This window comes from Cydia splendana, chromosome 3, assembly GCF_910591565.1.
Source record: "Cydia splendana chromosome 3, ilCydSple1.2, whole genome shotgun sequence".
Taxonomy (NCBI): Eukaryota; Metazoa; Arthropoda; class Insecta; order Lepidoptera; family Tortricidae; genus Cydia; species Cydia splendana.
Genome location: NC_085962.1, coordinates 21,928,264 through 21,955,083, shown reverse-complemented (window position 1 = coordinate 21,955,083; position 26,820 = coordinate 21,928,264). Strand labels below are relative to the sequence as shown.

At 37.7% G+C, this 26,820-nt stretch overlaps 1 protein-coding gene and 1 long non-coding RNA gene across 2 annotated transcripts in view; one reads left to right on the top strand and one right to left on the bottom strand.

Moving 5' to 3' along the window:
* Positions 1–2,098: 2,098 nt before the first annotated feature.
* LOC134806313 (uncharacterized) lies at positions 2,099–4,230 on the bottom strand. The gene is made up of 3 exons (XR_010146508.1): positions 4,168–4,230; positions 3,403–3,468; positions 2,099–2,152 (listed from the first exon to the last, which is right to left on the bottom strand). It is a non-coding gene; the product is annotated as an uncharacterized LOC134806313 (long non-coding RNA).
* Positions 4,231–5,777: 1,547 nt separating this feature from the next.
* The window catches only part of LOC134806847 (insulin-like growth factor-binding protein complex acid labile subunit), a 285,723-nt gene continuing 264,680 nt past the window's right edge, over positions 5,778–26,820 (top strand). Inside the window, exon 1 of the mRNA XM_063780248.1 lies at positions 5,778–5,942. The gene's annotated coding sequence lies outside the window, so the exon portion shown is untranslated. The remainder of the gene's footprint in view (positions 5,943–26,820) is intronic.

The following is a 26,820-nucleotide window of genomic DNA, read 5'->3' as shown; positions in this document are numbered from 1 at the left end:
TGTGATTTTAATCATTTCTGTTGGATTACCTACTATAATATACATTATATATGTATAGCCATGTCATACTTAAATGTATTAATAAGTAAAAATTACACTTCTAATGTATTTTACTTAATCAGAACTCCGAGCATCAATAATTGATCGTCACTTATTACATTTAATCGATACTATTTAGTCGTGCTACGAATTGTGTAGGATTTGTTACATACCTACTTTTTAGTTTTACTCATATTTTAACAAAAGATAATATAAACAATATAATGACTTACAAATTTAACTGCCTCTAATATACCAAAAGGTATGGCAATTAGACTCTCACCCAAATCGGCTAATACCTGAAAATATAGGTAATCTATTCAATTAACTCAATATTTATTAAAACATGATATTACGAGTGCTGTCGTCATAAATTTTGTATGCCTACCTACCTTAGAGCATTTAGAATGGAGATGTCATCGCTGTCATTTTCTTTACGAAACAGTCTGCCGATTTTTGCGGGGTAGGGGATGTCAAATGTATTGCTAATATTGCTATTTCTACATGATTTGTACGTAACGTACAAACCATGTCAGTCCATACAAAAGTTTGCACATTGCTCAGGTTGTTCGGCAGAGGGGTAAGCTCTTAATGGCCACTCCAGTTATTAAATGCTCTAAGCTACATACTAATCCAATTGAAACTTTGAAAAGGACATCTATCAACAACTAAATGATAAAAAAATTACTTGACTACTACACTGACTTTTTTCGTAAAAACCTCTTCTTCTTTTTGTAAAATATGTTTTGGCGCCAATATACTACGCGCTCACGTAATTAGAGTAACGGTACTTGACAGGTAGCTTGCTATGCTGTCCGTTTTACTGGATCTAGGTGCCTGCTGCTCATCGGTGGTCAGAATAACAGGCCAGCAAAAAATGACAAATCATGTCATCATGATATCCTTTGTCCAGACAATACAACAGCGATAACCAATGTAATGTATATACTTACGGAGGGTTTTCTCGTAGAGGATGTCGGAGTGGCAGCTGTGGTAGAACTAGTGGCGGAGGCCGTGGTGGCGTTGTCAGCACACGACACCACTGCCAGCAGGGCCAGCAAAACCACCAACAACTTCAGGTCTAAATTATACATCGTGTTTTTGCAACTGAATGGGTGTTTATCAAGACTCATCGCTTTTATAGATTTCCGTGAATAGTGAATACCGTAACGTGGCGTCAAATAAGCATGACAAACGATGAGAGTAAGTAACAATAGGTACCTATTTTTTTTTTGTCTTATGGATGATGTTTTCGTTGCCTAATCAAAATATTATTTCTACTACATTACTATTACACACTTACTAAAGTGTTCTTTTTAAAGTGGCTGTGGTCTGTATACAATATATTGAAATCCTTACACTATTGAACTATTGTATTGTAGCACGGGCGGGTTTTCGCAACGACTGGCGCCTATTTTGCGGGAAAAAAACCCTTACCCCCTGATGTAGCGTTAGAACATAGATCAAAATTCTGGGCAGATTTTTTTCTACATCAAAAACACAGCAAAGAATAATCTGTTAGAAATCTGAAGATGATTCTTTGAAGGTATGCAACAGGGAAGACAGATGCAACGGAGTTGCCAAGGTGCTCACAAATATCTGAAAATGTCTATATTGTCAAGGCGCTAAGTGCGTGTTCAGATATTTTAGATCACCTCGCCCGCTCCGATGTATCTGATGGCGACTGTATAGAGTCCAGGTCCAGCTCACGAAGTTATAAATAAGAGCTTTAGGTGTAGAATACATATGACGAGTATGTCCAGGCACTGGCAGCAAGGATTACGTGAATAATAATTAAGTATTTTTATCATACCTTCATTTTCACAACTTTTTTCAAGGAAGTACTTAAATAGGTAATAAAAGCACAAGTAGCAACCGGTAAAATACCTTGCATAGTCATTAATAATTTATTTAATGTAAACAAGTACAAAGGCGGTACATCATACTATTTTTCACATATTATATTATCTTTTGCATATTTTGTCGAATAAAGACATATTTAAATATAACATACACATGGAACAGTTATGTCTTTTTATTAAAAGTATTATTTTTAGTGGTAGAATCTTGTTTATCCAAAGATGTCCAAGAATGATTCAAAAGCTTCAGCTCCCTGTTGAAAAAAAAAGAGTTAAGTAATAATATAATAAAGTAATGATATAACAAAAGATTAATAAAGTAATAAAGTATCGAACACATAAGAGTTAGCATCAAATAAATGGTCACAGCCAATGTGATCAGATATATCGCAACTTAGCTATACACCTTTATTGCCATAAGAAGAAGGATTAGTTGCGATTTATATTTGGTCATATTGGAAAGACTGTTTGATGCTGATATTGCTGACTATACAACATAAAAGGCTCAAGACCTTGGCACCCCATGCTACGTACAGTGTGCGTTCTACAGAAATGTCGCTGTCTTCTCATACAATACAGTGGTACAATCAGCATCAAGGGATCACACCACTCGTCAAAAGTATTCTACTAGTATTCTCTAATAGCTTAACAAAAACTCATAGGTATATAATTACCTATCTATAGGTACGTGGAACATTTAGATTGTGTGTTTAGTTTCATTTAGTGACATTTAGTTTCAATGCCATTTTTTATCAACGATTGTCATATTGGCTAGGCGTCCAGCACATAATAACTCGTGCCTCCGAGTTTGACAGCCGATCAAATGGCCACTGTAAGTTTTGTTGGAAGTAACTGAACCCCTAGTGTCAATTTAATTCGATAGCGTGACGAACGTACGCTTTTGCGGTAAGTCTCATTTTGCATGGGATTCTGTACAGCGCGCCAAGCGGACAGCGGAACGTGTTCAAAATCCCATACAAAATGAGACATAGGGCAAATCGTACGTCACCTCACGCTATCGAATCAAATTTACACTAAGGGTACTGAATTGTCTAAACGTTAACTAAAGACGACAACCAAATACGAATATTCCGTAGAGACATCTATTAATAGATGGCTCTGTAGGTATACCGAATTAAGATAAGGTAATCCCAGGACCTTCAGAAGAAAGTATACCTGTATTGAGAATCGCCAGTTGTTAGGCCTTTTAACAACCTAATACTAGCCTAGTCCGTAGAGTCCCTACCTACAAAGCAGGAGGTCCCGGGTTCGAATCCTGGTAAGGGTCCTTTATTTATGTGTTTATCACAAATATTTGGTCCTAAGTTATAAATGTACTCTATGTATTTAAGTATCTATCTAAATCTATCTATTACATATATCGTCGTCTACATACTATACCCACAACACAAGCCTTACCGAGCTTATGTGGGACTAGCTCGATTTAGGTATGCCAGATTATCACATAATATTTGATTATTTATTTATTTTATTAATTACTTACGTCTCTACACGCTTTCGCTACCCCCAAGGGTATATCGATAACACTCTGGGCGAGTTGCTGTAGTACCTGCATAACGAAAACATCACATACACATTATGAATATTAATAGCATAGGTCTCAAAGTAAATGTTGTTTCGGCATTAAAATTCTTTCACAATACCGTAACTGGGCCATTTTAAATAAGTATTTAAAGTTTTACTGGGCACTTGTGTTTAATATTTAGGATTTTATATGTTATTTAAATATACCTTCTCAGAATCACGAAGTGAAGATCCTAAGAAATGGGAGGAAAAAATTGTCCCAAAATATTACCTATTTGGTTCCTTCCATCGTCATAAAATGAAAATCTATAAAGATCCGAAATTTTATAACTACTACTCAAAAGTAATGGTAACTTTTACCCTCCAAAATTTAATCTGAGTAGGTACTGCAAGGCTGGGGTACCAAGTGGCCGAAGGCCGTTTGGACGCCCTCTAGGTACCGCTGGAGAGACGAAGTGCAGAAAGACCTTAGCAAACTCGGCGCCGTCGACTGGACAGAAACGGCTTTGGACAGAGTAGCATGGCGGTCTTTGGTGTCGGAGGCCAAGATCCACTTCGGCTCGTTGCGCCACAGCAGTAAGTAAGTAAGTAAGGAAGGTACCGCAATATTTGATATCATAGGATAGGCACTTCGGAAGGAAAAGTTAATTACCACTACTTTTGAGATTAGAAAGATTCTAAGTAATAAAATAAAGGGGGTAACTATAATCCGAACTATACATACGGGTGGCCTTTTCGTGGTGGGCGTAGCGGGAGTGGTCGAGGAGCCAGGCGCAGCAGTGGTCGTTGCATTGTTGGCGCACGACACTAGTGCCAACATCGCCAACAATACGAGCAACACCTTCAGGTCTACAGCACACATCATTATCCAGCAACTGACTACGACCTACCCAACCACCTTTTTAATACATCTATATATGATGACCGTAACGCTTTTCAGCCTTCACTAACAATAAGACAAACAAAACTCAATTGGGTAAACCGGACGTGAAGATTGAAAGGCATGTTTTCGTTTCCAAGTCAATGAATATTCAGCAGGATTGAAAACGAAGGTAAATGTTATGATGACCTTAAGATGGTTGTTGTTATTCTTTCATTAATGCCATCTTGTCTTGTGTTATTATCCGGTAGAAAGAAATGTTCCGCTTCGCATAGGTTAGGTGGGGCCGGCGAACGTTTTAAGAGAATAGCCAGCCGCAGTAGAAATCATCAGTTAAATTGTAATTTTCTTAATTACTCGTAATGCATGTTAATTATAAGATGTAATCATATTTAATTACACAAACGGGTCTACCGCGATATAATTTCATTGTTTTTACCTTTAATTCCATGGCATTACGTTCCGGACCGTCTGTAATTACAATGTGGAAGAGATATGTAGATGACGTGTTCTGCATTTTAAAGGGCAACGCCGACACAGTGGAACATTTCGTCGGCCATTTAAACTCCATCCACCCAAAGGTAAAGTTTACATTTGAGATGGAGTGCGATAGATCCTTACCCTTTCTGGATGTAAAGTTAAGAGTGAAACCAGATGGAACCCTGGCACACTCCGTGTACAGGAAGCCCACACACACTGACAGGTACCTACAAGCATCTTCCCACCATCATCCGAGGCATCTACAATCCGTGGTCACATCTCTGGTTAACAGAGCACGAGACTTATGTGACGCGGAACACATTGATAATGAGTTAGCCCATGTTCAGGAAGTGCTAAAGAAAAATGGGTACTTGCAGAAAATCCCACGCACGACTAGGAAAAAAGAAAGACATCCGGAGGTTAGTAGGCAACCAGCCTTTTTGCCGTATGTGAAAGGGATAACGGACAAAGTTGGATCAGTACTGAAGAAATTCTCCATTAAGACTGTATACACGCCGTTATCTAAAGTAGCAAGTCTTTTACGCAGCCCAAAGGATGTCATTCCGTATCAGAATCCGGGTGTCTACAAGATAGAATGCAGTTGTGGAAGTGCGTACATTGGCCAAACTAAGCGCAGCGTTCAAGAGAGGGTGAAGGAACACATAGCAGCTGTTAAAAATCGCCATGTAAACAAATCCGCAATAGCTGAGCACTTGCTGACAACAGGAACGAATCACTGGATTGAGCTACATAAACCCAAAGTCCTCTCCAACGAGCGACACTATTATCCGCGGATCGTGAGAGAGGCGATTGAAATTAAAAAACACCCTAAAAATTTCAATCGTGAGGACGGGTACAAATTATCGTCTACTTGGGGACCAGTGATTCAAATGTTGAAACCAGCGGATATATCTTCGGACCAGTGTACGGATACTGTGAGTGTTGCGTGTCGTGCCGTGGACAATAAACATTAAACTTTAACGGGTAGCTGCAATTTCTTTGTCTACCCCGAACATTTTTATAAACTAATTTCGGGTAGTTTAGTGGTGTTTTATTAATATCTCCGTTGACATTTGTTGGGACGTCAGTCTTTCCGTGACCACAGCTGGTGCAACTCAGCTGAAACGTCGGAATTAAAGGTAAAAACAATGAAATTATATCGCGGTAGACCCGTTTGTGTAATTAAATATGTGTACAAAACGCGAGAGTTTAAAGTGTTATAAGATGTAATCATGTTTTGAAAAGATGTGTCCCACCGAATTTGTTGCCGGTCCCATATTGGGATACCCTCCTCCAATTGAGGAGGGATTTAAATCTTCTAGGGGCAGAGGTGTAGGGTTGGAGCCGGTTTACGTTTAATTGACGTTCATAAGCGCATTGTAATATGCCTACTTGAATAAACTATTTTTTATCTTTATCTTTAAGAAATCTCAAAGAGTCATAAAACTTGATTTGAGTGGTTTAATAAGCCCTAAGTGGTTTAACATATTGGGCGTCTTGGAGAGCCGATTGCAAATCCAAAAAGCCGCATGCAGCTCGCGAGCCGCTGTTTGCCGACCCCACTGTTAGGGCATAGGTACTGAAGATACTGAACGACTGTAAATAAATAAAATAATAAATATTGGGTGACATCTAACACAGATCAACCTAGCCCCAAGCTTATACTATGGGTGCTAGGCGACAATATACATACTTATATAGATAAGTACATACTTATATACATAGAAAACACCCATGACTCAGGAACAAATATCTGTGCTCATCAAACAAATAAATGCCCTTAAATACCGTGATCCGAACCCAGAACCATTAGCTTCACAGGCAGGCCGGTCGTCTGTAATCCTACTTCATTGAATTCGACTGATCAGTCGATGTTTTTTCTACGGGACAGCCAAGCCGCAGCTACGGGCCAATTTATTTATCGCATTTTAGAGGTTGCTCCTATAGCTAAAGTTAAATAATAATAATGATCTACATAATTATTTTAAGTTGCAGGTAGTTAGGGTCTGAATAATTATTAACTTAAAAATTAAAAAAAAACCCCTACGTACCTACTCTATAAGCCAAAAAAACTATTATATGCCAAAAAGGCCTTACGCCATCATTTTGGAAAAGAGCTGATACTCTTCAAACTGCTGGATCGATATACACCGCAAGGAAACTCGCTTTCACGTAAAAAAACGCATCGAAATCCGTTCATCTGTTAGAGAACTATACCTACTATGCCACAGACAGACAGTCATTGGCGTTAAACACATAACACCCCTTTTTTGCATCGGGGGTTAAAAAAATACTGTAAAACTTTCGAATAGTAGTACTCCCTGGTTGGCGCCAAAATAGGATTACCTTCCATTTGGGACAAAAAACTGTAGCCGAGTGCTTTTTAACGTTTTGTTTTTCATATTTTACATTGAGTTATTCTCTATGGACATCGTAAATCGGATCGTCGCTTTAAGGGGCCGGTATATGACGTTTTCGATTTAGACCTCACTTTGTAACCATAATTTGTTCAATAAATGTTTGATAATTGCATTAAATTACACGTAAATTTATTCACGAAGAAACCGTGTACCGACTCTTTATGCCATTATATTTTTAATTTGCTGTTATTATCTACAAATCGACACTAAAAGTATCAAAAAATCAAAATATGGAGTTCCGTTTGAGACAGAAGCAAAACAATTTTGTCTTTGACAGTAATTGAATTATTGTATGATTTTGGAAGCTAGATAATTCAGCTACCAATTTATTATCGATTTATATTTTTACTCACAAAGACAACACAGAAATTCAATCTCAAATGTAAACTTTCGAACAATTTCCATACATTGACGACATCACTCAAAATTCTTCTTCAAGTCAGATGCCCGTTGGGGCTACACCGGAGCACACGTGTACTTCTTCAAATGAAAATGACAGCTTGATTTTCTTGCTTTTGACAATTATATTGACATTAAATCATATACGCACACGAGAAAGCATACCAGTAGATAAAATGTATTTCAAAAAATAGGGTACATAAATATCAGCTCGCGTCTCATTTAAATTTCATTTGCTGTTATTTACGGGTCATTATTGTTGAAAACCGCAGTAAACTATCTTAAAATAATACGATTACAGTCGAATTTAAGTATTATCTTCCTTCAAAACTCGCTTAAAATGAAAAAAGTTTAAAGACTCAATCTTTAATGATTGGGATCAATTTTTATTATGCTGGTATCATTTTGCGTCATTTTAAAAACGTATTTGACTTCTGTATGTCAATGAATTTTGATGACAACTGTAATCTTGTATTATATTATAGAACTTTTATATTAAAATATTGCCTATTAACAGGAAGAGTTATGTAATTCGTATAAGTAATACCTGAAAGTCTTGTAACTAGATCTGTAATACCATGGATTGCGACGAATAAATTATTATGATTATGCCGTTCGTTCCGTCTATATGTATAATGCGTGTACGTGCTGTTCTCTGAAAATCTTCAAGAAAAAATAAAGGCTAGACCAGCACTAAGTACTAGCAAGTTTTTGCGGCTTTGGAGACCGAGATGAAGCTTACAGGCCAATAGCGTTGTGGCCTGGTTATTGTTATGTATACCTATGTATCGAATGTTTTATAAATTTACTATAAAAAGTAATGTTTTATTTCGATTAGGTCTACATTTTGTGCATATTGCATATCTGAAGTATTTTCGTACTAAACTTGAAACTTTCGTTGAAACTAAATAAAATAATTATTCCAAATGTACAGTCACCTGCAATTTATGTTACACAACGAAGGCCGCAAAAATATCTGACACGATCTTATTTGTAGAACCATAAGAGCATGTCACATATTTTTGCGACCTTCGAAGAGTAGGTACCGTCATTACTCATTATCATCAACTTTGCCCGCTTTTTTTTTAAACACGAATTTCTCAAAAAAAATCACATCATATGACTTTTTTTTGCTCAGCACGTCCATTGTGATCAAACGCATCAGTTTATGTGAAGAAAACATTTTTTTATCGTGTTTTTACCCATTTTTTTGCGTTTTAGAGGGCGGGCAAATAAAAAAATATCCGGGGTTTTCGCCAACATTGCCCACGTCAATTTGGTATTCAAATACAGCTCGTATTTGAATACCAAATTGACGTGGGCAATCGGGCAATTTGGGCAATCCTACCATTCCCTGTTAATAACTTAGCGATAAGTGTAAAAACTTTTAAATAAATTTGCTGGGCAATGTTGCCTACCCGTTTTTGCCCATTTCCAAATAAGGCTCGCCTAAGCATTTTACAAAGGCTAGGGTTGTCACTTTTGAGAAAATCTGTTACAATAGTTTAATGACCAAAAATATGATTTTTGTTGTGTTTTCATTCGTTAACGGGATAAAACATCTAAATAAAGGATAATAAGACAAATTAAATACAGTATCTATACATATAATAAAGCTGAAGAGGGTCGAAAGTATGTACATGGAAGATATTTGAAAAAAAGTTGGCTGGGGATACTTAGAATTGATAACAGAACACGTTCCAACAGTTTTTAGAATTTTTGTCTGTTTGTCTGTTTATCTGTTTGTCTGTTTATTTGAACGCGCATCACGTGAAAACGGCTGGACGGATTTTGATGAAAACTTTACTAATCTGTCGAGAAAATCCCCGGCCAGGTTATAGGCTATAAAAATTCAACCCCTAAAAGGGGGGGTAGCCACAACACTCGATTGACTTAAGTTTGCCCCTGAATCGTATGGCGCTACTTAGGAAGGAGGGGCAAACTTTTTTCAAATATGTGCTAACACTATAGAGTACACTAACAGAAATGGCGCTGAATTTAATACGATGTGACATAAATAAGCCACCGAGGAAGGATTTTGCCAAATTAACTCTAAGTTTAGAAGACCCCTCTTCTAAAATTTCAATCAATCGTACGGATATCAACAAATTTAATTGAATAATTATGTTGTTTAATAATACAACAAAATTAAACGACAGTAAATTAATTGCCCCTAATTGCACAGTGCCATCTTTTGGGGAGCTGAGTAAACATTAAGTAACTAAGAAAACTAAAAATGGGTTTACATAGTTACGTAGTGGTAAAATAAACACACATATCAACACGCGTATAATTGCATACAATTATTTAAAATTATTTATTTTCTCCGTCATGAATTATACCTAATCGTAATTATATCGCATCCATATCAAATCCATATTCATACGTATCGCCTCCTTAAGCACTTAATAATGGCCACGAAGGTGGGTACTTTGAAAAAAAAACATTGACCTCTGTCATTTGCAGTGCCGGATTAACCCTTTTAAGAAAAATAAGCACTTGCTTAGGGCACCATGTCTAGGGGGCACCAAAAATTATCGAAAAATTTTCGCGCTCGCTTCGCTCGCGTTTTCAATGACATTCTAAGATGTTTATGATAAAGGTGACATTCGGGTGGCGCCTGCAGCAGCATTAGGTACTCTGTTGCAACGTTACTGCTGCAGCACTGTCAATTTTCGTGATAAAATGATGTGACTTATTTCCATACTAAAAGTAAAAATGTATAACTGTCTATCAAAATGCGTTTTTTATATCGAAAAATTTTTTGCGCTCGCTTCGCTCGCGTTTTCAATACCTTTCTACCATATGATAAAGGTGACATTCAATTTTCGTGATATAATGATGTGACTGATTTCCATACTAAAAGTACAACTGTCTATCGAATTGCGTTTTTTTATATCGAAAACATTGTCGCGCTCGCTTCGCTCGCGTTTTCAATAACTTTCTAAGATATGAGAAGGTGACATTCGGGTGGCGACTGCAGCAGCATTAGGTACTCTGTTGCAACGTTACTGCTGCGGCACTGTCAACTTTCGTGATAAAATGATGTGACTGATTTCCATACTAAAAGTAAAAATGTACAACTGTCTATCAAATCGCGTTTTAATATCGAAAAATTTTCGCGCTCGCTTCTCTCGCGTTTACAATAACATTCTAAGATGTTTATGATAAAGGTGACATTTGGGTGGCGCCTGCAGCAGCATTAGGTACTCTGTTGCAACGTTACTGCCGCGGCACTGTTAATTTTCGTGATAAAATGATGTGACTGATTTCCAATCTCAGCTGAAATGCAGCAATGAACGTCACTCAATTTACCAAAAAAAATTCAATGTAATCTTGATGACCCTAGGGCGAGGGGGCACCATGGTCTAGAAATACTTAGGGCATCAAAATATATTAATCCGGCATTGGTCGTTTGCGGAGTCAAACGATTTGGGACTCGCATTTTATACGCATTACCATGCCTTCCCGAAAAAAATCGAATCATTCGCGAAAGTTTCGCAACGAATTGAGGTTACAAGGGGCACGTGGTCTTCCTCAGGACTCTGAAGAAGACCACGGTAAGTGGCGCTCTAGCCAGGCAGGCCGCTTCGCTTTCGCTCGCGCGCGTATACCTTACTGTATCGTCCGATATTCACCTACTACTCTGTCGTTTAAATCCTTAGAGAATATAACCAACGGAGACGCCATGTCTATAATTTTCGGTACAAAATAGTCTGGCGTTTTTTGCGGGGGAGGGGCACATCAAATGTGTACCTACGTAACGTAAACATAGCCATGTCAGATAAACGTCGGTTGACCATTGGCCGCCTATTTTCGACAGAGGGATAACGCCTGTTAATGACCACTCCGTTTGGTTATATTCTCTAAGTTTAAATCACGTGTAAAATTTGAATAAGGGCGAATAAAACTATTGATTTTGGAGTGTAGTTTTATTTTGTGGTACCTTATTGTAAAATATTTTATCTGGACTTCAGTCCTCTAGCATATCCATATGTCAACTTTACTTCAAGTTCCGCCTCCAGGGGAGAGGGAAAGAAATTAGGATTAGAAATTAGCCGCTTACTGACACAGACCGAATTACACGCGGGCGGAGCCGCGGGCACAGCTAGTATATTTATAAACTTATTTTAGTGTACAAACATAACCTTCTTTTACTTGCGAAGTTGGGTAAATTAGATGAAAGTGACAACCCTAATCCGTTTTTGGTGGTGGGCAATGTTGGTATGGATGCCAAATTACCGGATTACTTTGCCCAACGCTAAAACTTTTGTGTATTTAGGCCTTATTAGTTTAAATCTCAATAGACATAATCTATGCTTCATGTGTTATAACTGAAACCCGGAAATATTTGTCAAAGGGTTCTCAATTTTTTCTACTTGCATTCATTATTTATCAATTTTTTGCCCGCCGAAATATACCCTATATTAGACAACTCGCTCAAACTCAAAATTCCCAAGTCAAGTTATGCACAAGTTTGGCATATACTTTGCCAGAAATATAACCAATTTTCTACTAAAAACAGCAGGGTGGCCATAACTATTATCAATTTTTCTACATTAACGAATTTGTTTAAAATTGTCGTTTTGGGCAAAGTTTCCCTGGAGGCAAAGTTGGCACTAATGACGTAACATATTATTGCAGGTGACTGTACATAAATGTTTCGGTGATTTTGAGATTATTTTCCAGGTTAGTTTACTAACAATCAAGTTATGCAGATACCGATTTCGTGAACGTATAAGTAGTAAGGTACCGCTATTGTTTAGCGATACCGATTATTTTTGAAGGTAAAACTGTACCGGTTGAAATATAAAGATATTAAAATTACAGCAGGGACAACCATTTTTTATAGGTGTACCTAAACCATCATTGGCCGAGCGTTAGCAAAGGTCTCCGTTTCAGCTTGGGCAAAAATGCTTTTGTATGTTCTCCTTTGCAGATCACATTTCTCAACTGATTCTCGTGAAAATTTGTAAGCAGGTTCGATAGAACTATTCTGTTTCGCTTTATCCGCCAAAATGGAATTGCCACCCTGCTGAAACTTTATTTATTTAAATTCCTATTGAATGGATTTTGCACCTTATGAAAAACCGTATAGAGTAGTAAATAACATTTTACATCTGACTTAATGACATCTTGTTTTATTCGCTTTAATTGTACAAAACGCGTATCTCGACAAAGCAATAGTAGGTAGTAAAACAGTCAACAATCAAATGAATTAAATAGGTACGTCACGTGTGACATGAACAGACAAGGAAAGCAAGATTAAATGCATTGTTTCTCTTTCATCTTTAAATGGAATGCTTTTACCCTCAAAGGAGGCTAGTGGTCAATACTAAACTAAAAGTCCAATCTTAAAAAAACATGATGGGTCACTGACCTGTCCCAGTAAAGTGAGGTAGTGTGCGTGAAGTGCGCTTGTGTGTGAAATGGGGTAAATTGACAGAATCTGATATTTTACCCACCGCTACCGTCGCCTTAATGGTTTTCACTCAACATTTTAACTGACAGGCCAATTCGAACGTGCACTGACACAAATCGATATTATTTATAATATTTTTCAAACTCGAAGGGTAAGATGACTGTCATTTCAATACAATTTTGTGAGATTTGGCGTTTTTAGGTTATAAATTATATGGTCTCCGTCGCACTAATATGGAAGAGTGATAGAGAGAGGTTACTACTATACGCTACGGAGCGTTAACGATTGGCACGTTGGCTACGCAACCAGTTGACCACTATACACGTATCGTAACCAAAAATGGTTGTCGGGATTTGATTTGCCAACGCCTATTAGGTACTGTTTCACGCTAACGTGAAAACATGATAAACCTGAAACTAAACGATTTGTGAAGAAGTTTCGTTTGAATCTGCGATTGAGTTATAAAATGAATTATCCAGTAACAATTCGATGTCATGCTTGCACTCCGCGACAGCTCCTATTTATGGCGAGCCGAAACACAATTTGAGAATGCCTCAGGATGCTCGGGAAATTCTCCTCGCCTTATCCCTTCACGTAGAAAATTAAATGTCTCACGGTAATATCCGTGGGCTGTGGTTTTGGCTTTGGCAGTTGATCTACGGTCTCGCTGACTTTCAACTCTGGTAATTACTCATGCCCGATGCCCAGCTATTAGGAATGGGAGGTGGGAATAATATAAATTGTCGGCTTCTTTGTTACGCAAGTTGCATGTTTAGTTCTTAAGAGGAAAGGGGACGACCGTTTCTTCATACAAACGTAGTCCTCATTTTCCTCTTCGTAATATATTAACATTATTAAACATATTTTTACACAATTTGATGTAGGTAAGTAGGTATGCGATAAAATACAGGAACTTTTTAAAATTAGTTCTTTTATTTTTGACGTTTATGTAGTCTGTAGGTAGGTACCCCTAGTATTCATTCAATAGCGTGACGTGACGTACCTACGTGTTTGCGTTAAGTGTAATTTTGTATGGGAGTTTCCAAAACGGGACCTTAGGTACCTTTATCCGTGGAACATCACATATTTGCTCATTTCAGTCTACCGTGATTAGTATTACTTATGTTCATGAGACGACGATAGTTCGATTGGGTACGGTCTGACTTCAAGAATATGTAAAACGCCCAAGGCTAACACAGATTTGTAAATAATTCACATGGCGTTAATTTTTAACCGTAACCGTAGTGACAGCAAATTTTTTAGAGTCTGTGCAGAGAGAGATAGTTGACTGGTAGAGAACGCCATTTGGCATTAAGTCCGCCATTTGTACATTGTTGTATATATTTTGTGCAATAAAGTTTAAACAAATAAATAAAGAGAAGAGTCGGGGAATGTATAGGGCCCAATACATTCCACAACTCTTCAGTGCCTAATGTGAAAACTGTACATGTCACAAATCAATTTTGTTTAAAATTATAAGAGTCTATAGTTACATTTCAAGAACTTCAAAGAGTTTATAGTAACGCGTTATAATGTTACAAACAAAAATTTTGTATTTATAGCTGGCTATCGTTTCGAGGAACAGTGTTATTGCGCGCTATTTAACAATAATAATGAAAAAATGAACAAAGGGAAGTCTCCACACTTCATTTGGAATTATTTTTGGAAGCATTATCGAACGAGCGAGCGAAGCGAAGCGAAGTTCTTACATTCGACTTGGATCACGCGGCTGGCTAGCGGCACGTCCCGGCATTTCGATGTTTTTAAGCTGAGCTTTAAGAAGATAGTTTGATCCCACCAAAAACATTTCATGTAAAGTGTTGCCAAGACTAGGCGCATAAAGCTTTTACACTAAAAAGTTATCAGATCCCGTAGTAGGTACCAAGACTTTTACTCTGTAAGTCCTAACTTTATAAGCTTTAAATGTATAAAGCCAACATCTTGGTCAAACAGTACGGCTTGGCCGTTTCGTTGCTGCCATATTTATGAACACTTTCAGAATTTGTAAGACCTGTGTTACTACTTTGTGCAAAAAGTCCACCCAGGGAGTGTTTATGTGACTGCAACGAAACGGCCAAGCCGTACTGTTTGACCAAGATGTTGGCTTTATACATTTAGAGCTTATAAAGTTAGGACTTACAGAGTAAAAGTCTTGGTACCTACTACGGGATCTGATAACTTTTTAGTGTAAAAGCTTTATGCGCCTAGTCTTGGCAACAATTCACATGAAATGTTTTTGGTGGGATTTCATTCATTTTTGTAAGGGGTGATATACCAGTTAGAAATGACATATTTGTTTATAGAACCTACGGACAGGGTCATATAAACGGGAATAATTTTAAAAGATTTTAACATTCAGGTTATTATAAAAGTTACGTATTGCTAGCGCCCTCTATGTAGGGCCTATATAAATTATACAGTTGACTACTACTACACATCGCGAAACATGTCGGCCGAGTGACTTAAAACAAGTGAGTCTAAACCGTAAAATTATTCAAAGTTAGTAAATGTCTCACAACAGTTTAAATTCGACTTTATTACCAACTAAATTAAACTTCAATACAAACCCCACATTTTAATAAAATAATACATCTCCACATAATACGAGTAGGTACTTGACGTTGGTTTGGTACCTGTCTAAAGTGCTCGAGAAACCTTTCCTCAACTTGCACTGGCACGGTCCCGTGCATGGCCCTTTCAGGCTGACCAGGGGCGATTGGCCTATTCTCACTGAAAAGCCGGTGGATGTCGTCAATTTGGGAAGTGTTTCCGATAAAGCCTTAAGCCTTGAGCTGCAGTTCCACGTGTATTAACAACTCTCCAATATCGTAATCCATTTTAAAGAAAATCTAATACTAGTTTAGTAAATTTTTTGGTTTGTTTTGACAACCCGACGTGTTGATGACTTTTGAAATTGTCATGTCACAGTTTACAAATAAATTACTGTATTAGAACCTCCATACATGAACGCAATGATAAGGACGACAATAATTTTGTGATAGTTGTCTCAGTTTTTTAGCCCGTCCCCGTACCACGGCAGTTGAAAATTCGGTTTCTGCCTCTCTATCACTCTTGCCTATTCGATCGATAGAGAGGCATATATAACGAAATTTCACGGTAGGCCACCTGTAAACAAACCGCCTTGATGCATCAATGTCATAGTGAAAACTTGTAAAAAACTGTTTAAGGCCTAGTATGTATAAGTTACTTTATGGTTTAGTAGGTGCACTAGTGCTGCACTCTGGCGGCAGAACATTGCAGCAATACTCCCTATTGTATGTATTACAAATTGTATGTTTCTAGAAATTTAAAAAAATGATTCACGATGAATTTTGTGTTCTCGTGTTTTTTGATTCAGTTTATGGAAAATTTACAAAATGACGGAGTCATTGTATTTAGATCAGGGCCTAAAGAAGTAGCGGTTTCGATATCATAAGACATTTTCAGGGTTCCGTACCCAAAGAGTAAAAACCCCTCTTACTAAGACTCCGCTGTCCGTCTGTCCGTCTGTCTGTCCGTCCGTCCGTCCGTCCGTCCATCCGTCCGTCCGTCCGTCTGTCTGTCACCAGGCTGTATTTCATGAACCGTGACAACAGTTGAAATTTTCAATTTTTTCACAGATGATGTATTTCTGTTGCCGCTATAACAACAAATAGGTACTAAAAACAGAATATAATAAATATTTTAGTGGGGCTCCCATACAACAAACGTATTTTTTTACCTTTTTTTGCGTAATGGTACGGAACCCTTCGAGCGCGGCAAGTCCGACTTGCACTTGGCCGCGGCCGGTTATTTTTAAAATTAAAATTTGTACTATTCTGTATTGACCAAGCGAGTGCGAAGTGCGAGCTAAGCGTAACCGTTTCAGTTCGGCAAAAATATTTTCTTGTCTCCGGCTGTTCTCCTGTACAAGGTATTCTTTTCGAGCGATCATCATCTTGGTGACACTTTTTGATATTTAACAAGTTTAACACATATCAGTGAAAGAATAAGGATCAAAGTTAAATGGCGTTCTAAAAGTTTTAAACATCTGTCGAAAGATGGCAGTAAATTCACTATGACAATCCGCCTCTATTTCAAATTCGCTTTGTAGAGGAAGTAAGGTTTTGAAAAGTTTACGAGAAGAAACAGTGCCAATATAGAGGGCGCTACTTGGCTGGTTTACGTGAAGCTGGTTCAAATCTGAACTTCGAAAACTTTTTGGTTTTTTTTATTGTGTTTTCTTTATTAGCACTCCGATCACTGCTCCCACACAAAATTTCACGATTCTAGTACTTCAGGAACCAATGTTTTCAGGTTTACGGCAAATTTTAGGTACCCCCATTTCAAGGGGTTGCAGGGCAAAAGTTACAGATTTCTCATCACCATATGTGTTAGTATACAGACCTATCATTACATGCCAAATTTCAGCCTTCTAGGTCTTCAGGAAGTAGTCTGTATTTTCTATGACACGAATTTCATAGGGTACGGACAGTGAAAATTAAAGAATCTATAAAATTTTAAGTATAATAGGTAGCCTAATAAAACTTGGTGTTTTTGATAAGTTTACTAACGCCATGGTATACTAAAAATTTCAGCCCTCTAGCATCATCCAAGCCGAAACTACGAGGGTTCGAAAATACGACGAAACGTGCCGAGAAAAGATATGCACTGCCTTTTGCCCTTTGTCTCGTCTTGGCGGGGGCACGGCCGTGCCCCCAGATATACCTATCGTCGTCTAGTACCCACAACATAAGCCTTATTGAGCTTACTGTGGAGTGTGGGATTAGATCAATCTGTGTAAAATTTTCCTATAATATTTGTTTATTTATTTATTACCTACCGACTAGTACCGGTAGTTTCAATAATAAAAGGATAGTGCCACCATTTCGGCCCTGCCTGCTAGTGCCTACGCTTGTTGATAAATCGCAAAAAGTACGACAGAGATATCTATTCTGCAGAGTGGGCCGATTTTAGCAACATAGGACAGCCCAAAATAGTGTTTCGTACATAAACTAGTAGTTCGCCCCGAACTGGGAACTCGCAGTTAACCAAAAATTATTATAGAGCGATTGACGTATAGTGCGATTAGTGCGTCATAAAATAGTAGAAAATAAATGAGAGCACCACTTTCTACGTAACTGTCACATTTTTGACGTAAAATGCTTACACATGGCAACAATTTAGTATGGACATTTTTGAGTTCCATTTATTCAATTTCTAATATTTCATGTCGCACTATAGGCTGCAATGGATCAAAAATCGCCTGGATTTATTGCAAGGTCTGCGGAGCCCTTGACTGATAGATTTAAGCAAAGAGTAGTTTGTATAATATATAGGACAAAGAGAGCCCTCTCGTGGAACTTTGCATCCATTTTGAAGTGCCATCTGTAATTCTTAACCAGAAATATCAACGTCAATATCAGGGGGGGAGAGGCATAAATAGCGTCTAAGTATGTTGCGAACGTAAAAAACTTTCACTTTGAAGAAAGGCTTCAGGATATTTATTAATACACGAAAATAGATTAGATACATTTAACTTGACTGTTGATGTAAATAAATTACCTGTCATACCTACACGGCTGGAATAACACACAATAGACCACGAAACACAATTACATGCAGCAGGTTGTGAATCTACCCGCCATAATTTTTCCAAATTTTTTGGTAATAAAGTTCTCAGCAACTGCGATGGCGTATGAAAACTTTGTTTCTTTTAACATTGTAAAACTGAAAGTATTTTTATTTATCTGAATTATGTCGTAGTACAAACAATAAATGGGGTGTTTTAATAACAAAACTTCCATGAGTGACCCGTATTAATATATTTAATAAATGGGGTGTTATAATATTTTGAGTTTTATTTGACAAAGTTGTTTTTTGTGACAATCGCCTCCATGGCAACGATATCCATAAATAATGTTCTAACAGATGTTTTTTTGTTTGACCCATGCCTTAGATACAAGAATTTTAAGACGTTCTAACGAATTAAGTGAAGCCATATTTAAAAAAAGTTTAGCGTTACGTAATATAGATGTCGCTATTTTTTCGAATAAAGTGCTTTATATCTGGGGGCACGGCCGTGCCCCCGCCAAGACGAGACAAAGGGCAAAAGGCAGTGCATATCTTTTCTCGGCACGTTTCGTCGTATTTTCGAACCCTCGTAGTTTCGGCTTGGATGATGCTAGAGGGCTGAAATTTTTAGGGTTCCGTACCCAAAGGGTAAAACGGGACCCTATTACTAAGACTTCGCTGTCCGTCCGTCCGTCCGTCCGTCCGTCCGTCCGTCCGTCCGTCCGTCCGTCCGTCCGTCCGTCCGTCCGTCCGTCCGTCTGTCACCAGGCTGTATCTCACGAACCGTGATAGCTAGACAGTTGAAATTTTCACAGATGATGTATTTCTGTTGCCGCTATAACAACAAATACTAAAAACAGAATAAAATAAAGATTTAAATGGGGCTCCCATACAACAAACGTGATTTTTGACCAAAGTTAAGCAACGTCGGGAGTGGTCAGTATTTGGATGGGTGACCGTTTTTTTTTTTGCTTTTTTTTTTGTTTTTTTTTTTGCATTATGGTACGGAACCCTTCGTGCGCGAGTCCGACTCGCACTTGCCCGGTTTTTAGTATACCATGACGTTAGTAAACTTATCAAAAACACCAAGTTTTATTAGGCTACCTATTATACTTAAAATTTTATAGATTCTTTAATTTTCACTGTCCGTACCCTATGAAATTCGTGTCATAGAAAATACAGACTACTTCCTGAAGACCTAGAAGGCTGAAATTTGGCATGTAATGATAGGTCTGTATACTAACACATATGGTGATGAGAAATCTGTAACTTTTGCCCTGCAACCCCTTGAAATGGGGGTACCTAAAATTTGCCGTAAACCTGAAAACATTGGTTCCTGAAGTACTAGAATCGTGAAATTTTGTGTGGGAGCAGTGATCGGAGTGCTAATAAAGAAAACACAATAAAAAAAACCAAAAAGTTTTCGAAGTTCAGATTTGAACCAGCTTCACGTAAACCAGCCAAGTAGCGCCCTCTATATTGGCACTGTTTCTTCTCGTAAACTTTTCAAAACCTTACTTCCTCTACAAAGCGAATTTGAAATAGAGGCGGATTGTCATAGTGAATTTACTGCCATCTTTCGACAGATGTTTAAAACTTTTAGAACGCCATTTAACTTTGATCCTTATTCTTTCACTGATATGTGTTAAATTTGTTAAATATCAAAAAGTGTCACCAAGATGATGATCGCTCGAAAAGAATACCTTGTACAGGAGAACAGCCGGAGACAAGAAAATATTTTTGCCGAGCTGAAACGGTTACGCTTAGCTCGCACTTCGCACTCGCTTGGTCAATACAGAATAGTACAAATTTTAATTTTAAAAATAACCGGCCAAGTGCAAGTCGGACTCGCCTCGCTCGAAGGGTTCCGTACCATTACGCAAAAAAAGGTAAAAAATTACGTTTGTTGTATGGGAGCCCCACTTAAATATTTATTATATTCTGTTTTTAGTACCTATTTGTTGTTATAGCGGCAACAGAAATACATCATCTGTGATAAATTGAAAATTTCAACTGTCTAGCTATCACGGTTCATGAAATACAGCCTGGTGACAGACAGACGGACGGACGGATGGACGGACGGACGGACAGACAGACGGACAGACAGACGGACAGACGGACAGCGGAGTCTTAGTAAGAGGGGCCCCGTTTTTACTCTTTGGGTACGGAACCCTGAAAATGTCTAATGATATCGAAACCGCTACTTCTTTAGGCGCTGATCTAAATACAATGACTCCGTCATTTTGTAAATTTTCCATAAACTGAATCAAAAAACACGAGAACACAAAATTCATCGTGAATAATTTTTTTAAATTTCTAGAAACATACAATTTGTAATACATACAATAGGGAGTATTGCTGCAATGTTCTGCCGCCAGAGTGCAGCACTAGTGCACCTACGAAACCATAAAGTAACTTATACATACTAGGCCTTAAACAGATTTTTACAAGTTTTCACTATGACATTGATGCATCAAGGCGGTTTGTTTACAGGTGGCCTACCTCGGAGTAAATATCTATGGAGTAGAGACGCGCACTAATTTCTATCTGAAAAATTCTGTCGTTTTTGGCGCGGGGGACGAGGTAACGCACACAAATAATGTTAACACTAATGCATTTTTAGCATGCGTCGCTACACACGCACACGACAAAGTTATCAAACACTAGCAAAAACTATATTCACACAAGTACAAGAACAAACACAGACAACCCTGTCCGTGAACGAGATGACGTCAGTTCTAAGTAAACCTAGATAGTGCGAGGGACGCGCCGATAATATTGTCGATATTTTATTGACAATGAATTTTAATTTCTGCTTTTATCAATTATAATAATATTACAATATCAAGTCTTTATACCAGCATTTTACTAACTTTCAATTTTTGTATTGTTTTTACATGTTGTTCTAATAGTTTGTCGATTTGTTTAGGGCGAATCTTGCAAGCTGATATAGAATGATTTTTTATTATCAGTTCATTAGTTAATATTTTACATGTTGGTTTACTTCTGAAAGCAATGCAATATACTATCGAGCATGCAGATCTGATGACAGAGATGGAACGCGGCCATAGGATGTCATTTAAGGGATATTGAGTAGGGGATAATTAGTATATATATCGGCGGTAGATCGTAAAATCGGGCATATCGAGATATTCCTAGGCATATCATGAAACTCCGCCATTTAATAATCTGCCTTTTGCATTTTTTGCCACTGTTAGTGCTGCATTCTATGTGGCATTTGGAGCAGAATGCGTAGGTGCTAGGTAGGTACTAAAATCATCGGCAGCAACGAAACGGCCAAGCCGTACTGTTTGACCAAGATGTTGGCTTTATACATTTAGACCTTATAAAGTTAGGACTTACAGAGTAAAAGTCTTGGTACCTACTACGGGATCTGATAACTTTTTAGTGTAAAAGCTTTATGCGCCTAGTCTTGGCAACACTTTACATGAAATGTTTTTGGTGGGATACAATTTACCTATTGTAGATACATACTTATATACCTACCTACCTACATGGAAAACATGATTTAAGGGCATATACGGTATTGTGTTCCGATTAGAAAAAAATTATTGACCCGAAAAAAAATCCTTTCTATGGGTCAGGTCGTTCAAGTCGTCCAACCCTCCATTCAAAACCCATTTTTTTTACGTCATACAATTTTTTCTTCTACTATTTCCTAATCAGAACACGATACCGAGTATATTGCCTTAAGAATGACTCACGGTAGACCGGGCCGTGTCCGACCCGGAGCTTCCGGCGCATCGTTTTACCATTCCAGCCTATGGAAAGCATCACGTGATCGCCTGTCATGTCATAGAAAAGTAAGCGCCGGAAGCTCCGGCCCGGACACGGCCCGGTATAATGCGACTCGCATCGCTCCTGAGGGTCGTGAAGTTGGAATCTCGACACAATGCGAATTTTAATTCGTTTGTGCTGAGCGTTCCGACTGAACATCTAGCGACCTTCACCAAGGAGGAATTTTGGCCGAAGGGTGTCAAGTTTCGGCGGTTCCGCGGCCGGCTCCCTGACTCTGCGGGGTTGCGTAATGCATCGCAGCCATAATGTGTTTTGTAGTGTTTAGTTTTAAAACCCTACAATGCATACAGTTCCATATATGGCACAACCGAAATATGTCCGAATTGTGTCAAGAATCAGGTAGGCAGCGACATCTGTTATACCTTGAAGGTTACTTTATAGTCAAAGCTACTATAATAGTTTGGCGTGTTGCCGCTAGGTAGCAGTAAATATCAAAGGTGTCGGACGATCTGTCAAATTTCGGGAGTTGGTGCAAAAATCAGTTTTGACAAGTTTCGAAGTGCGACAAAAAAATCATTATAAAGTTAAACAATAAGAAAAAAAATATATTGTGACTGTTAAACTGTATATTACTCAATGGTAAGTTTAATTTTATAGATTTGCAATGTTTATATAGCGTCGAGCAATATTTTTCAAACGTTCCCGATATGGTACACCATGCATTGAGGTTCATATTGCTAACACAAAACAAGTAAAGAACGCTTGCACCTGTCAGAGTCTTTATGACGTTGGCATAAGTTTTAGTTTGGCGTAATCTGTAGGAACGGTTATTTATGGGTTTACGGCACACTCACGTTAAAATATGTATACATTTGGGAACTTCTGTCCAAGGCATAAGGCTCAAAATCGTTAACCTTTTTTTTAGAGCTCACAACAGCTGATTACTTAATAATTATGAATAGTTTTTAGATGATGCGAAAGTAAATCCTTACGGAATGCAGATAATGAGCATTATTTCTCAATCTTTTGCAAGTAAAGGTGATCGGGATCTGGATGATGGGATCTTCGAGTGCCGGTAGTGAATTCGTCTTTGAAATAATGCGGGCAACAATAAATCAGGCTTCTGAAGAATTTAGTGACTCAGAAAATAGTCGGTCGTCATGTCCTGACTTAGTTGAGCTGACGGCAGTTACATATGACTTATTTTTAACTATATCACAACTCCATACATCGGAATCACCTGACAGAATTTCGGAGTTGGCATCAAGTTCAATAATAGGTCACCAATGTGTTCCATGATCACCTGCACGTCCTACACTCTAATTCTGTAAAGTCCACCTTCAATACCAGAAGTTTTGGTAATGCTGATGCTGGTAATAGATCACCAGTAGAGCTTCAAGCTGGCCTCATCAGGACTAAGTCAAAATACAAAAATCTCGTAAAAAACATCATGCAAGGTCGCTAAATCCACAAAAGTCACTTAAAAGCAATCCACAACCATAAAAACTGTTGATAGCATTACAAAAAGAAATGGAACATGTAAAAACGAAAATGTGCCATATATTTCTAAATGTATAAACTCTATACCTTAATGCATGGTGTTCCACATATGGAACACAGATAAAAAACCTTTTATTTTCCAAAATATGCGTTGTACAGTGAAACCTGGATAAGTGAGACTTCAAGGGACGAGCAGATTTGTCTCACTTAAAGAGGTATTCCACTTACCCAGGGTCTCAGTTAGCCAGGTACAAATAAATTTCTGTTTCATTTACAGATGGGTCCCATTAATAGAGGTGAGAATAGAGGATATATCTCAGTTATAGAGGTGGTTAATAAGGTATTTTGTAATTATCTTTAAATGTTTAGGTAAAACAATCCTTGTCCCTAAATATTTTTTAAGTCTGTTTAAATATTTCTTTGAATTTATTTGGAATGATTTTCCAAAGGATAGATTTTTTCAATTAGATTTGATACGGACTTCATTGCGTCTTAGAAATTAATTAAACGAAAATTTGTTTATTCTTGTTACTTTTCAGCTAACATTTCAGCTTTCGTTTCGATAGTTTTAACTACATAAAGTAACTAAATGAAACTTGAAGTCGTTTAGACACAATTAAGCAAATGCGGAATTTGTGGATAGACTAAGAGTTAGTAAGAATACTGAAATAGATCAATAAAGTCCAAGTTAGAGAGGTCATAGATTGACGTTATCTCAGATACAGAGGTAATTCGTATAAAATTCTAAAAAAACAATTAGGAAAATGTAATCTTATAAATATAGTCTCAGTAAAAGAGGTAAAATACACTCTCTGTCTCAATTATAGAGGTAAATGTGACTATAAAATCACAACAACTAATCCCAGTTATAGAGGTTCGTTTAATCTCACTAACAGAGGTAATTCAGTGTTAAAGTGTCGGGACCGCACCATGAGTCCCAGCTATAGAGGTTGCTCACTTATCCAGGTCCCACTTAACCAGGTTTCACTGTATATTTTTTTTTTATTATTTTTCCCTAAAAGTAAATACATATATTTATCACATATAATTTTATTTCTAAAAACAAAAAAGTCATGCATTGTAGGGTTAAAATATATTTTCATAATATGTATGCTAGTTTTAAGGTATTTATGTATGGGCCACTAGTTGCCTGAAATAAAGATTTCATTCATTCATTCATTATACCGGGCCGTGTCCGTGTCCATTATCCTTTAAACGGATCTCCACTATTTTTGTTACTGTGTGCGGGCGGAACACACTGCTACCTCTTTGCGCTTTGAAATCGCAATTTTTTCGAAGACTGTCCAAAAATAGTACGATTTCAAACGAAAACAACAGTTGTGTATTTCAGGCCATGCATAATGGAGGGATTCGTACCTTCTTTCGATATGTAGGTATTTCTTCCATAAATGAATTCCTCGTTAGCCGCCCGCAATGCCCGCAACATAATTAACTAATCTAATCACATCCAATTGTACATACTTGAAATAACTTGTAATGTGATAAAATACAATCAAATTGATAGATAGTCTTAATTATCGCCAGCGGCTCTTAAAGGCGGTTGTAACAGTATTAATAAAACAAAGGTCGTTCGATGGTTGTCGCTGTTTATTGCCCCTCCCGCGGCCCCTCGTAAATCCTCCTTTTAAAACAATACTTATTTAATTACCTAGTCAAGCTCTTAGAGCGTTTTCACGCTGTCATATCGGATGTCGGATAAGACAACAAAGAGGAAAAAAATAAAACCTTTTATATTTTTCTACCTACCTTTTAACACATGCTAAGTGGGTTCTCTTTTCGGAAGCACTTTTCGCTACATACGGGTTTTCCCGTGTTATCACCTACCTACGTTCTATTCTTAGCGCGTAGCTCGCGCTGCTACTAAATGTGTTAATAGCGACGCTCGGTGGAGAGGACTTTGAGTTTGTGTAGCTGCTCAGCTATTGCGGATTTATTGGCCAGACTAAGCTAGCGTTCAAGAGCGGGTGACGGAACACATAGCGGCTGTTAAACATCGCCAAGTATACAAATCCGCAATAGCTGAGCAATTGCTGACAACTGAAACAAATCACTGGATTGAGCTACACAAATGTGTTGAGTTAATTATTGTTTGTTGTTCAAGAGAACAGAGAAAAGACGTGAAGCCTTTATTATGGATCTAATATGGATCAAGGGTCATCCAACAACTGATATAGTCAGATATTTGTGGTTGAACATATACCTGTCCAGATAGTTGTCCATTGTCATGAGTTTCTCTCATAAATAGATTAGGTACATTGTTTACCGGAACAAAGACCCTTTTTATTTGAGAATGGAATAAAACGGGTAAAATAAGTATTTTATGTGAAATGCTTTTAGTGCTATATGTGTACCATTATGTAGGTAATTTTACTTCAAGAGACAAAGTTAGTTATTGCTTCAAGAGCTAATTTATAAAGTCCTGAATATGTGAAAATTTCTTCAATATTTCATAAAATCATGAGTGTAGCGAGGCACTCAAAACACTTTGATCTCATGTTGCACGTACAACTTGACACTGAAAATGAAAGAATGAATAAGAGCAAGCTTTATACTTAGGTAATTTTAGCTCTACCTCGTTTATTTAAAAGTAGTGGTTGTTTGATTTAAGTTAGTTTGTTCTGCGATAATTTTAGTACATTTGTTCCAAATTAGTATGTAATAATATGTAGTTTAGGGGATAATATTTTTTGAGTTCTAACATGAGTAGGAGCGATCACGGGATTATGGAGCTAGAAGGCCCAAAAACTTCTTCTTATACTTAAGGGGCCCACTGATTAACTGTCCGCCGGATGGTATCTGCCTGTCAGTTGTTCGGAACTGTCAACTTTTTATTCTAACTGACAGGCCGATTCCGTCTGGCGGACTGTTAATCATAGGGCCCCTTTACTGGTCGTTTGCAATAGAACAATGCGTGGCCATAGCGTAGGTGCTGTAGGTATAGAG